Raw genomic sequence first — 14,000 nt, forward strand, 5'->3', positions numbered from 1 at the left:
TTATCCTTAAAGAGAAGTTGCATTTCTCCGAAAACAAATACAATTCTCTAGAAAAAACCAAAAAATTTTTAAAAAAACATTTTGAAATGACCTTATAATAAATAAAAAACGTTGTATATATTTTTACCAGACTTAAAGCTAGAGGATTATTACTTTACTTTGAACGTGCCATTAAGATACAATATTCTTTATTCTTTCGAGGTTGACATTAAATATTAATATATTGCAGATATCAATACAATAATATAATGAAAAAAAAACTCAACAGAACTGAGACTAATTATTGCACAATAAGTAAGACCAATTATTTACAACATATTTAAAAGTAGTTGGGGAAAAGAAACAATTAAAAAATTATAATATCCAATAACCTGAATTCAGCTGTATGTGGAAAGTTCAACGCCAGAAAAAACCCTTCCAATGTAAAACTCTGCCCGTATAAAAAAATTTCTTTTTTATTATGTATATGAGGAGGCTGCCCCCTCGTCAAAACCTCGGTCTCTACGCTAAAATTTGACTTTTCTCCCAATTCTATAAGAACGACTACTGAAGCATAAAGGTCATTAAAATTCAATAATAAGAAACTTTTTTAAATGTACAGAAAAACTTTAGCGTTAAAAATATTTTCAACTATATGCAGAATGTTGAAATATTCCAAGATGAAGTGTAAAATAATATTAACTATTCTTAAGTAGCACATTGCTAGTTTCCTAAGACACATTAAAATGAAAAGGTTTTATTTTTAACTTAAAATAAAAAGTTATAATTCAGTGTGCACGGATGAGAATGGCAATAATGTTCTCTTTAAATTTATGATTTCCCAATTATGTTTGAGTACTCTCGAGCCCAGAATATCTCAACAGTTGACATCAGTTGGTCACATCCACATCATGTGTTAGCTACATCCAATTTGCACTCTAGAATTAGAGATCAGTTTATAAAACAACTGGAAATCAGTTTATTTCAGCGAACTTTGCCAGAAGGCAGTGAAACACTTTCGTTCATGAATTTGTAGCAATCACCAAAAATGTAATTTAATACATCATTCTATTCAAAGGTTTACTTTTTTCCCATTAAAAAAATCATAAATTTCTTTAGAATTATTGCCTTAGGCCTATTACAAATACATTTGAGACGACTAAAACATTAGAAAATGTGTTAGAGAACAAAGTTTCGCAGGTTGACGCGGCAGTTCTATATGAATTTGAAAATTCTCAACTTCAATTTTAACGACCAAATTTTTGCCATTTTTTTCAATATTTGTGTGGCGAATCGAAATTTTACATTTTATTTTTATAAAAATTTAAAAAGCTTAGTTCCACGTGAAATAACTTGAGAACATATGCGCATCTGCTTGGGACTGCTGAATAATATGTTCATCTCCATTCTGTTGCCCCTCCCCGGCCAACATGGAGGCGCCGCTGATGATGACCCTAATTTTATCAAAATTTCTAAAAAAAAATAAAAATGCAATAAACTAAGATGCACCAGGGGAGAAAAATGTATGGATTTGTTATCCAGGCTAACCTGGGTCAAATCCATAATGTGGTACCCAGGCACAGGGCTACCACACCAAGTTTTCTCGGCGTGCTGGTGTGCCTTTGGTTCACCATCAGCTATGTTTCTAGCTTCAAGTGGATGTAACCAACCAGCATTCTTATTTGTGGTACCCAGGCACAAGGCTTCCACACCAAGTTTTCCGGGTATGCTGGTGTGCCTTTGGTTTACTATCAGCTATGATTGTAGCTTCAAGTGTATGTAACCAACCAGCATTCTTATTTTAAACCAATGTACATTTCATTCATATACAAATGTCGATCCAAATAGCTTTAAAACTAAATACAAATTCCCTAATTATTTTCAAAAATAAATTTTGCTATGAAGTAATTAAATAGGAACTAGAACCAGATGAATATTTCTGAGTTGTTATTATCTATTGCAATTGCTATATTTACCTTAAGTAGGCTAGAATTTAGTTCAAAACATAAAACAAAAAAAAAGTCAAATTTTTTTTAAAATATCTTCCCTTAAGTTACATATCCTTTAGGTATAATTTAGTTTAAAACATAGATTTAAAAAGTTAAAAACACTTTAAAAAATCTTAGCTATATCTTTGAACAACAGCAAAAGTCATACCTGAACAGTCCATTGTTTGTTTACCCATCAATTTCACATTTGAATCATCTCAGATACACCATGTACCTTCCAACGTTCGCCTGTAAGCTTAATAGTGACCGGAGTTGAAATTAATACCTGAATGTACGACAATGAGTATTGCTCTATATCGTTTGAAGCATACCACGATGTCATTATAGCCAACTTCAGATTTGACCTCATACATTTTTCTTTTCAGCAATGTATAATCTGGATTGAAACCAAGAATTCTTATCGTAATTTTATGTGCCATTGCACTCCTGTCCAAGTTAATCGCAAGAAACTGCGGCATTTCAGTAAAAACTGTCTGTGATGTTAGTTGATGTTCATTTGGGCAAAATTTTCCAACCGGATTTGGACTTAACACTTCAGAAAAATTGGATGTCCGATGTCTAAACAACCTCTTCATGAGCTGGTGCATCGGGATTTAGAACTCCTGGAACTGGAAAAATGCACACTTTTCTATTTGTCATATTATCATCAATTTGGCTCCAGTTACAGCGGTGATAGGCCAAAAATTTATGATTCTTGAACTGAAATAGTCTACTAAGAGGACTGAGGGTAGTTGATGAGTTTATTTCCGAGTTTTCTTCATCCATACTTCTAAACAAAGCTTCCCAAAACTCGCAGAGTGACTGCTGTTCGTCCTCAGCAAACCCATACACAGTCGGCAGTAATGATCTTAGTGGACTGTTGACTCAATCTTGTCAAAGGCGACACTGCTAGCCGTAAAATTTCAGCTGCAACGGTGCCTTGTGAATTCTGCAACATATCAATAAGTATTCTGTGTAAGCTGAAAACGCACAGAACTGCAGAATTTTCATTGCATGAAACACAATCTCTGTTTTGGAAACCTTTTCTACCAGCACCAATACCCCTTTGATAGAGCTACTTTCGGTTAGATCTTTTCTTGTTTCCTTCAATACCTTGGAGAACGTTATCACCTTTCATTGGCACTATCTTACCGTTTGATTTTGCTTCATTTGTCATAGACTATGTTGTTCAGAATTTTGTCTTATTTGGAAAGGAATCTTCTATTGCTGCCTTTCTTTTTTTCCCTTTTCCAATGATTGCAAGTTCGACACTAGTCTTACTTTTCTTCCTTCTTGGAGAAACAGCTTCTATACTACCCATTTTCATGAAATCGTTCAAATTAGTTGTTGATGTTTGGATGATTTTCAGTAATGGAAGATCTGGTCTAAAACTACTCCTAAGACGATTATAATCTGAGATGGCTTCCATGTCAGCAATAATTTTACATGGATCAAGATCCACAAGACGCAGCCCTGCACTAGTTGTAACCCTGGATAATGCAACATAAATCATCCCCGGTCCAAAGCAACGACTTCCTGCATCAACGATAGCACATTCCAAGCTCAGGCCTTGAGACTTGTGCAATTGCAAATGCTAGTTGCAATGGAAACTGTTTCCTAGTATGATACACCTCTTTGAGTGCTTCAAATCGAACTGTAGTACGACCTATGGTTGTCAATTGCTTTTGACCATCACATTGCACCAAGACATTCACTATCTCACCAGACGGTATATTTTTAAACTCTTTAACGTAACCCATAGATCCGTTTACTAAGTCTTTATCTATAACGATATTTCTTTGAAGTATTACTCGTGCACCAATTGATAATACCAATTTTGTTAATGCACTAGCTGTCCGTTTGCTGTCATCGGCAAAGGTGAAAACACTTTTCGCTGCTTCTATTTCAATTCTCTTATTTCTGACCACAGAAGAAAGACAATCAATGGCAGTCAGTGTAACATGTTCCGAGCTCGTTTCCTTTAGCAGAGTGCTGTTTATTAGCCTACAGTCGTCGTTTGTGGGCATCAAAATAACCAGAACTTTGCCTTCCTTATAAAAATTAAAATATAATTTGGTAATTTCTTCTGAGGTGGCTCGCAACATGCATCCAAACTTTCATGTAGAAAGACACTTGAGATGCTGTCCTTCACAATTTCCAAGCTTATGTTTGCAAGAATATCTGCATATGGCTTGTCCTTTTTTGCCTCATGTTGATTGTCAGCTCATCATATTCAAATTCATGCCATAGATTGAAAGATCCCATGGATCCAAGTCTATTTTTGACCTCTAGACAAGTAAAGGAATAAACGGCGGATTTGCCGACACGGGCCTCAATTGAAAAAAATCTCCAAAGAGAACAAAGTTGGCATTTCCCATTGGGAAATTATTAGATTTAATTTCCGTCAAGCGCAAATGAATATACATCAGCATAAGAGAAGAAACAATGCTTATTTCATCTATAATGAACAGTCGCGTTCGTCCAAGTGTTTCGTAGCGTCAGCAATAGTTCGGTGGATAATGATGCATACTTTGCAGTTGTCTGCTGGTCAACTGGCAGACTTAAACATCGATGAATGGTAACACCCTTTATAGTATGAGCAGCAAGTCCAGTTGGGGCCATAACAACAATTGGACAATCCTCCCTCGCAAAGTCCTGACAAAGGAACCTTCTATGTAAACTAATTACTCGTGACTTTCCAGTTCCCCTAAGCCAGAAACTATCAGTCTGATGGGTTTGTCATTGCTCCCGTTTTTTAGGTTGCCTATAATTCTGACAACAATTCTCTTCTAATCTAAATTAAGGAAATTGAAGTCATTTGACAACTCTTCACTTGTGATTGACTCTAGTAGCTGTTTATTTACATTGACTAAATCTTCCATGGCATCAGCTGCTCTATCAATAATCTCTCCTTGTATAGCGTTATTTGGATCATCAATCTCCTGCTGCCCATCAAGTTAAGTCATTCATTTCATTAGCTTGAATTTCCGTGGCTCGCTGACGTACTCTTGTCTCAAATTCGGCATCGCATGTGGTTTTATTTACCAGCTTGTCATGATAGACTACCATGGCTGGATATTTTTCACTTTCAATGCAATATGTCTCAAAGTTGTTGAAGTCACAAACAGGAATATCACATTCATTTCTCCATGGCTTGAACAATTTATACAGCATACCATAGTACTGTTCCTTCTTTTCGTCGGATTCAAAAGGATTGACCTTTTTGTGCTGTATAATATATGGTTTTCGAGTGCGCTGTCGTAAAAAAATGAGCCTGTTTTCAGTAGCATTTTTTTATCATTGCCCCGTCGTTCACGTTCATGCCAAGGCAACAGCTCATATAGACTCATGTGTTCCATATGCTTTGGCCTATTTGGATAAACATCAGCTATCCAGTGGGCAACATACAGATCCGAATTTTGGGGATCTTGACGTGCAATTTCTTCCAATTGCTTGAATGTTTTAAGTGTCCTTTTTAGACCTGTTCCCTTGGATAAATCCACAAATCTAAATTGTCTCGAGAAACTTTACAATTTTTTGTCAAGAATCCTATCTGCCGCCTCTACTGCTCTAACTTGACGCGTTTTAACTGAATTTAATAGAAATGACATTGCCCGGGGGCCCAGACCTTTGTATGCATTAGTCACTTCTTGCCACATCTCATTAATTTCTGACTTCTCACCTTTTGTCATGTAGTCTGTTATATAATATTGCAACTTTGAGCCAATATGACCAATATATTGAACATCAACATTTGATACATTGGCCAATAACAATGAGGGATTGTAATCATTGATGTAGCTCTCCTTATCTGTACGGGCAATGTCATATATTCTCTTTCTTAGTCTTTTGCTGTTTGTCCCATGAGCCAAACAATCAATCACATCATGCACTTCAGTTTGTGTTTTAAAAGGGCGAGGAAAGCCGAATCTGCAATAACTAATCCATTTGCCTGAATTTCTTTTGAATTTCCGTTGGGAGTACTTGTTGCAGCGGTGCATCTGGTGATCAACAACAACTTTGTGCAGGGTAAGACTCAATGGTTTGTCAGGAAATTGACACGTGATAATGCTATCAATGTACCTTGTAACTTCATCCAGTGATGATTTTCCGATTACTGGTAAATTGTCTACCCAGAGAATGCAATGCACATGTGGTGCACCTCTCGTTTGGTATTCAATTCGCCAAAAGTAATCCTTGATTTTACCAAAGACAGGATTCAACTTTGCACAGATAAGGTTATTAAATATGGCCCTCCATTTTTGTGAAAATGTGTAGCCACAGATACAGGGTCCATTGCTGTTAATTCAGCTGATGTCATTTCATCAACGCCAACCACGTGGCTGTTGATGTCACGTAAGTGTCTTATGAATTCTGGAGAATACCATTCTGCACAAGAGGCTGTAAGAAATAACGTTGGTGGCCCTTCTTGCTCGATCATAGACTTAACTTTTCCCGCCAACGCATGAAAATATTGTCGAGATCCTCTTACTTTTGACTGGACTGAAAAAATTGACGTTTCCATGTCACCGTCTCTGTTTTGAAGTCAATCCACAAAATATTTTGCGCTTTGATTAGGCATGACAGTGCTGATCATATGTGCAACACTGTTACAAAAGTAAGAATTCTCTTGACACTGAAAGATGTAAAACAAATAACTTTTGTCTAGACAAAACTGTGGGTGTCTACTAAGAAGACGCCCTTTGTTGTAGTCTGCATTTCGCATCGCAAACCTACTGGAAATGTCCCGCATATGGTTTTTGCCATCAGGAAAGAGATTTGGAAATGCTTTGATGTCCAATTCCTCATAAAAGAGATCCTCCCCTAAACCATTTTATCTTTTCAGTTTAAATTGGGTCATTCTCAATGTTTCTGTTGTTCTTGAATTCATCAATAAAGTCTTTTGGCACTGATGAGTCAAGGGTTTTCATACAGAAATGCTCTAATATGTGTGACTGGGCATCATTTTTTAGTTTTTCTAAAATTGCTCCCTCTGGTATTTCATGTTTTTGCTCTTGTCCATTTTCTTTTTCTAATAAACGACTCTTAAGAGTCTCTTTCAACTCTTCTAGTGTGTATGCTTTAATGTTCTTATGTTTTAACCTTGTGAAGTAAATAACAAACCCAAACCAACTGAAAAAAATATATATCAAGTCCGGCTGCTGCCCTAAAGAAAGCTCCCAATAGCAAAGCAAGTGACACAGAGGATAATGAATTAGTGAAATATAGAATAAGAAGAGTAGATATACGACCATTCCTTATTTCTAATCATAGGCAGCGCGATAGCGCTGCCTAAGTAAAGAACGATGTGGGCACAATGTTTTTTTTTCAAAACTTCGTATCACAACCCTCGGGGCGAGGGTTTTAAGTTATGCCCTGGGGACACATAAGAACGATGTTGGCACACTGCATTATTTATTATTTTTTATGTTTTAACCTTTAATGTGTGTATGCTTTAACCTTAACTCAGCTGTCTGGGAAAAGTTCAACTCCAGAAAAAACCCTTCCAATGGGGAAATCTGCTTGCATAAAACAAAAACTATTTATTATGTGCATGTCATACAAATTATATACCTCTAAAAAACAAAAACAAATAAACACGCATATGTGATCTTTCTTTTGAAAACAAATAAAAAATTTCCACATTTTTACATATAGGAGCTTGAAACTTTTATAGTAGGGTTCTCTGATACGCTGAATCTGATGGTTCGATTTTCATTAATTTTCTATGACTTTTAAGGGGTTTTCCCCCTTTTTTCGAAAATAATGCAAATTTTCTCATACACGTTACTTTTGATGGGTAAGACGATGAAACGTATATATTGGAAATCAGCATAAAAATTTGATTCTTTTGATATTTAATATAAGTATCAAAATTCTGTTTTTTAGAATTTCGGTTACTATTGAGCCGGGTTGCTCCTTACTTACAGTTCGTTACCACGAACTGTTTGGGCAATATTATTTATTATTTCTAGGGTGACGTTACATATGAATATATTAGAGATCGCAATAAAATAATATAATGAAAAAAATAACTCAACAGAAGTCAGACTAATTATTACATAACAAGTAAGACCAATTATTTACAAAAAATTTAAAAGTAGTTTGGGAAAAGAAACAATTAATAAATTATAATACCCAATAATATAAACTGAGCTGTATGTGGAAAGTTCAACGCCGGAAAAAAACCTTCTGCGGATCTTTCCGCTTAATTTTTTTTATTATTATGTATATGAGGAGGCTGTCCCCTCGTCAAAACCTCGGTCTCTGCGCTAAAATTCTACTTTTCTCCCAATTCTGTAAGAACGACTACTGAAGAATAAAGGTCGCTAAAATTTAATAATAAGTGTAATGGAATCAATTTTCAAGACCCCGAAATTTTCCAAACTAAAATAAAATCGCCCAAAATACGAACCCAAAAATTCAAATAGCCCACAGATCAAGTAACACTTAATCGTCAAACTTAAAAAGTAGCGAAACAATTGTATCTTAATTGTAACTCTATGAAAAAATCGTTCCCACGAAAAATGTAACAGCAATAAATAATCAGCGTGACCAATTGTACATGACATCCAACCAACCATGTAATTTAAATCTTAGAGTTTGAATTTCCAAACGATCAAGAGATGGTAGAAATTATTATACAAAAAACGGTCACTTGAGATACAAAATAGAACTATGTATTCCGCTGTAATTACAAGGTAAAACTTTAAAAAGTAGTTTCTCGAGATACAAAGTGGAACTATGCATCCCGGTGTAATTATAAGATAAAACTTTAAAAAGTAGTTTCTCGAGATACAAAGTGGAACTATGTATCCCGCTGTAATAATAAGGTAAAACTTTAAAAAATAGTTTCTCGAGATACAATGTGGAACTATGTATCCCGCTCTAATAATAAGGTAAAACTTTAAAAAATAGTTTCTCGAGATACAATGTGGAACTATGTATCCCGCTCTAATTACAAGGTAAAACTTTATTCCACTAAGAAAAATTCCACAGTGAAGTTTTAAAAGTCATGAAATCGTATCAAAGTCAATTAAAATCGACTAGCCGATTGGTACATCCCTGTCCAATAGTAATAGGGGACATACAATCTGAACCAATAGAACCAGTGTAATGTACTTTTTAGTAACGCCTGAATGTAACCTTCAGCAAAATCTCAGGCTATAGTACCTTCGAACTTAGCAAGTTTGAGTTAGTCTATTTGGAGTCTATGATTGGTTTAATGTGAGTCTAGAAGTAATCTTATGTGAGTCTATTTGCAGTTAGAATGAACTTTTGAAAACATATATCAGTGAGTTGACTATTGCTTTGTATTGCCCCAGTCAACAATTTTATCTTAGTGTCTTTGACTGCGAAGTGTTTTTGATATACCTGACAAGCTCTGTACCGATCATGTGAGTAAGAATAAATACATTACTTTCTTATTTTATTCTCTTTATGTTAGTATTTCTCAACATAGTTAGTCCTTGTGGCTCCAACAGCTCTCAAGGGAACCTGAATCCTTTCAATCTGATTTCGACTCAGTATGGCCATTAATATATGCTCCCCATTTGAACCGCTAATTTAAGCTCCTCACGCACGAAGTTCCACCTCTACTCTGGTATGCTACTCGGAAACCGCCAACTAAGAATTTAATTGAAAATCCCCATAGAAAGATTTAATTGAAAATCCCCAAAGAAAGAAATAACCGTAAGAATATGAACAAACATTTGTATTGAAAACCACCCCATTAAATCAGAACCTCTCTTAAATGTGCAGAAAAACTTTAGCGTTAAAAATATTTTCAACTATATGCAGAATGTTGTAATATTCCAAGATGAAGTGTAAAACAATATTAACTATTCTTAAGTAGCTCATTGCTAGTTTCCTAAGACACATTAAAATGAAAAGGTTTTATTTTTAACTTAAAAAAAACAAAAAAAAAGTTATAATTCAGTGTGCACGGATGAGAATGGCAATAATGTTCTCTTTAAATTTATGATTTCCCAACTATGTGAGTACTCTCGGACCCAGAATATCTCAACAGTTGACATCAGTTGGCCATTATTAAGTGAATCGTAGACATCATGTGTAACCTATATCCAATTTTCACCCTAGAATTAGAGGTCAGTTTATAAAACAACTAGAAATCAGTTTCTTTCAGCAAACTTTTCCAACACTGGAATGGAGTCAAGCACTTTCGTTCATGAATTTGTAGCATTCAACAAAAATGTAATTTAATACATCATTCTATTCAAAGTTTTAATATTTACCCATTAAACAATCAAATTTCTTTAGAATTATTGCCTTAGGCCTATTACAAATACATTCGAGACGACTAAAACATTAGGAATGTGTTAGAGAACGAAGTTTCACAGGTTGACGCGGCAGTTCTATACGACTTTGAAAATTCTCAATTTCAATGTCCAGATTTTTGCCATTTTTCGAAATTTTACATTTATTTTTATAAAAATTTAAAAAGCTTAATTCCACGTGAAATAACTGGAGAACATATGCGCACCTGCTTGAGACTTCTGAATAATATGTTCAACTCCACTCTGTTGCCCCTCCCCCGCCGACGTGGAGGCGCCACTCATGATGAACCTAAATTTCATCAATATTTCCAAAAAAATAAAATGCAATGAATTAAGATGCACCGGGGGAGAAAAATGTGTGAATCTGTTATCCAGACTAACCCGGGTGAAATCCATATTGTGTTGCCCAGGCACAAGGCTGCCACACCAAGTTTTCCCGGCGTGCTGGTGTGTTTTTGGTTCACCATCAGCTATGTTTCTAGCTTCAAGTGTATGTAACCAACCAGCATTCTTATTTGTGGTACCCAGGCACAAGGCTTCCACACCAAGTTTTCCAAGTATGCTGGTGTGCCTTTGGTTCACTATCAGCTATGATTCTAGCTTCAAGTGTATGTAACCAACCAGCATTCTTATTTTAAACCAATGTACATTTCATTCATATACAAATGTTGATCCACATGGTCTTAAAACTAAATACAAATTCCCTAATTATTTTCAAAATAAATTTTGTTATGAAGTAATTAAAAGGAAACTAGAAACAGGTGAATGATTCTGAAGTGTTTTTATTCAGTGGAATTTATATATTTTCAGAAATTAGAGTCTATATAAAAACATAGAAAAAAAAAGAAGTTAAAAAAATTTTCAAATATATTAACTTATTTTATGTTTCCTATAGGTATACTTTAGTTTAAAAAATATATTTAAAAAAGTTAAAAACATTTTAAAAAATCTTAGCTATATCTTTGCAGAACAGCAAAAGTCATACCTGAACAGGCCATTGTTCGTTTACCCATCAATTTCAAATTTGAATCATCGCAGATACACCTAGTACCCTCCAACGTTTGCCTGCAAGCATAATAGTGACCAGAGTTGAAGTTAATACCTGAATGTACGACGATGAGTATTGCTCTATACCGTTTCAATGATACCACGATGTCATTATAGCTAACGTCAGATATGACCTCATACATTGTTCTTTTCAGCAATATGTGATCTGGATCAAAACCAATTATTCTTCTCGTAATTTTATGTGTCATTGCACTTCTGTCCAAGTTAATCGCAAGAAACTGCGGCATTTCAGTAAAAACTGTCTGTGATGTTAGTTGATGCTCATTTGGGAAAAATTTTCCAACTGGATTTGGACTTAACACCACTAAATTGAATGTCTGATGTCTCAACAACCTCTTCATGAGGTGGTGCCTAAGGATTAAGAACTCCTGGAACTGAAAAATAGCACACTTTTTTATTTGTCATATTATCATCACTTTGGCTCCAGTTACAGCGGTGACAGGCCAAAAATTTATTATTCTTGAACTGAAATAGTCTACTAAGAGGACTGAGGGTAGTTGATGAGTTTGTTTCCGAGTTTTCTTCATCCATACTTCTAAACAAAGCTTCCCAAAACTCGCAGAGTGACTGCTGTTCGTCCTCAGCAAACCCATACACAGTCGCCAGTAATTATCTTAGGTGGACTGTTGACTCAATCTTGTCAAGGGATGACACTACTAGCCGTAAAATTTCAGCTGCAACGTTGCCTTGTGAATTCTGCAACATATCAAAAAGTATTCTGTGTAAGCTGAAAACGAACCGAACTACTGAATTTGCATAGCATGAGACACAATCTCTGTTTTAGAAACCTTTTCTACCAGCACCAATACCCCTTTGATAGAGCTGCTTTTGGTTAGATCTTTTCTTGTTTCCTTCAATACCTTGGAGAACGTTATCACCTTTCGTTGGCACTATCATATCGTTTGATTTTGATTCATTTGTCATAGACAATGTTGTTTGGCATTTCGTCTTATTTGGAAAGGAATCTTCTATTGCTGCCTTTCTTTTTTTCCCTTTTCCAATGATTGCATGTTCGACATTAGTCTTACTTTTATTCCTTCTTGGAGAAACAGCTTCTATGCTACCTATTTTCATGACGTCATCGTTCAAATTAGTATTTGGTGTTTGGATGATTTTCAATAATGGAAGATCTGGTCTAAAACTACTCCTAAGACGATTATACTCTGAGATGGCTTCCATGTCAGCAATAATTTTACATGGATCAAGTTCCACAAGGTCAAAAGCATTGACTTCCTGCATCAACGATAGCACATTCCAAGCTCAGGCCTTGAGACTTTTGAATAGTAATTGCACATGCTAGTTGCAATGGAAACTATTTCCTAGTATAATAAACATCTTTGAGTGCTTCAAATCGAACTGTAGTACGGCCTATGGTTGTCAACTGTTCTTGACCATCAAATTGTACCAAAACATTCACTATCTCAGATGGTATACTTTTTAACGTAGCCCAGATCCGTAGATCCGTAGATCCGTTTACTTCGCCTTTATCCACAGCAATATTTCTTTGAAGCATTACTCGTGCACCAATTGATATGATCAATTTTGTTAATGCACTAGCTGTTCGTTTGCTGTCATCGGCAAAGCTGAAAACACTTTTCGCTGCTTCTTCTTCAATTCTCTTATTTCTGACCACAGAAGAAGGACAATCAATTGCAGTCAGTGTAACATGTTCCGAGCTCGGGTCCTTTAAAAGTGTGTTGTTTATTAGCCTAAAGTCGTCGTTTGTGGGCATCAAAATAACCGGCACTTTGCCTTCCTTACACAAATTACAATATAATTTGGTAATTTCTTCTGAGGTGGCTCGCGACATGCATACAAACTTTCGTGTAGAAAGACACTGAAGATGCTGTTCTTCATAGTTTCCAAGCCTTATGTTTGCAAGAGTATCTGCATATGGCTTGTCCTTTATTTGCCTCATGTTGATTGTCAGCTCATCATACTCAAATTCATGCCATAGATTGAAGGACCCCATGGATCAAAGTCTATTTTTGACCTCTAGACAAGTGAGAGGAATAAATGGTGGATTTGACAACACGGGCCTCAATTGATGAAAATCTCCAAAGAGAACCAAGTTGGCATTGCCCATCGGCAAATTATTAGATTTAATGTCTGTCAAGCGCAAATGAATATACATCAGCATACGAGAAGAAACCATGCTTATTTCATATATAATGAACAGTCGAGTTCGTCTAAGAGTTTTTCGTATCATCAGCACTTGTTCAGTGGATAACGATTCATACCTTGCAGTTGTCTGCTGGTCAACTGGCAGACTTAAACATCGATGAATGGTAACACCCTTTATACTATGAGCAGCAAGTCCAGTTGGGGCCATAACAACTACTGGGCAATCCTCCCTCGCAAACTCCTGACAAAGGAACCTTCTAAGTACACTAATTACTCGTGACTCTCCACTTCCCCCAAATCCAGGAACTATCATTCAAATGGGCTTGTCATTGCTGCCGTTTTTTAGGTTGCCTGTGACTCCGTCAAACATCCTCTTCTGATTTAAATTAAGAGAATTGAAGTCATATGACACCTCTTCACCTGTCATTGACTCTAGTAGCTGTATATTTGCATTGACTAAATCTTCCATGGCATCAGCTTCTCTATCAATGATCTCTCCTTGTATAGCGGTATTTGGATCATCAATCTCCTGCTGCCCATCAGT

The 14,000-nt window shown here is 35.8% G+C and overlaps 1 pseudogene; it reads right to left on the bottom strand.

The window, feature by feature from the left end:
* Nucleotides 1-2,045: 2,045 nt before the first annotated feature.
* On the bottom strand, nucleotides 2,046-5,326 carry LOC148944841 (uncharacterized; annotated as a pseudogene).
* Between the last annotated feature and the right edge of the window lie 8,674 nt (nucleotides 5,327-14,000).

Source organism: Artemia sp. Qi Xiang Cuo, chromosome 13 (genome assembly GCF_049724085.1).
Source record: "Artemia sp. Qi Xiang Cuo chromosome 13, ASM4972408v1, whole genome shotgun sequence".
NCBI lineage: Eukaryota > Metazoa > Arthropoda > Branchiopoda > Anostraca > Artemiidae > Artemia > Artemia sp. Qi Xiang Cuo.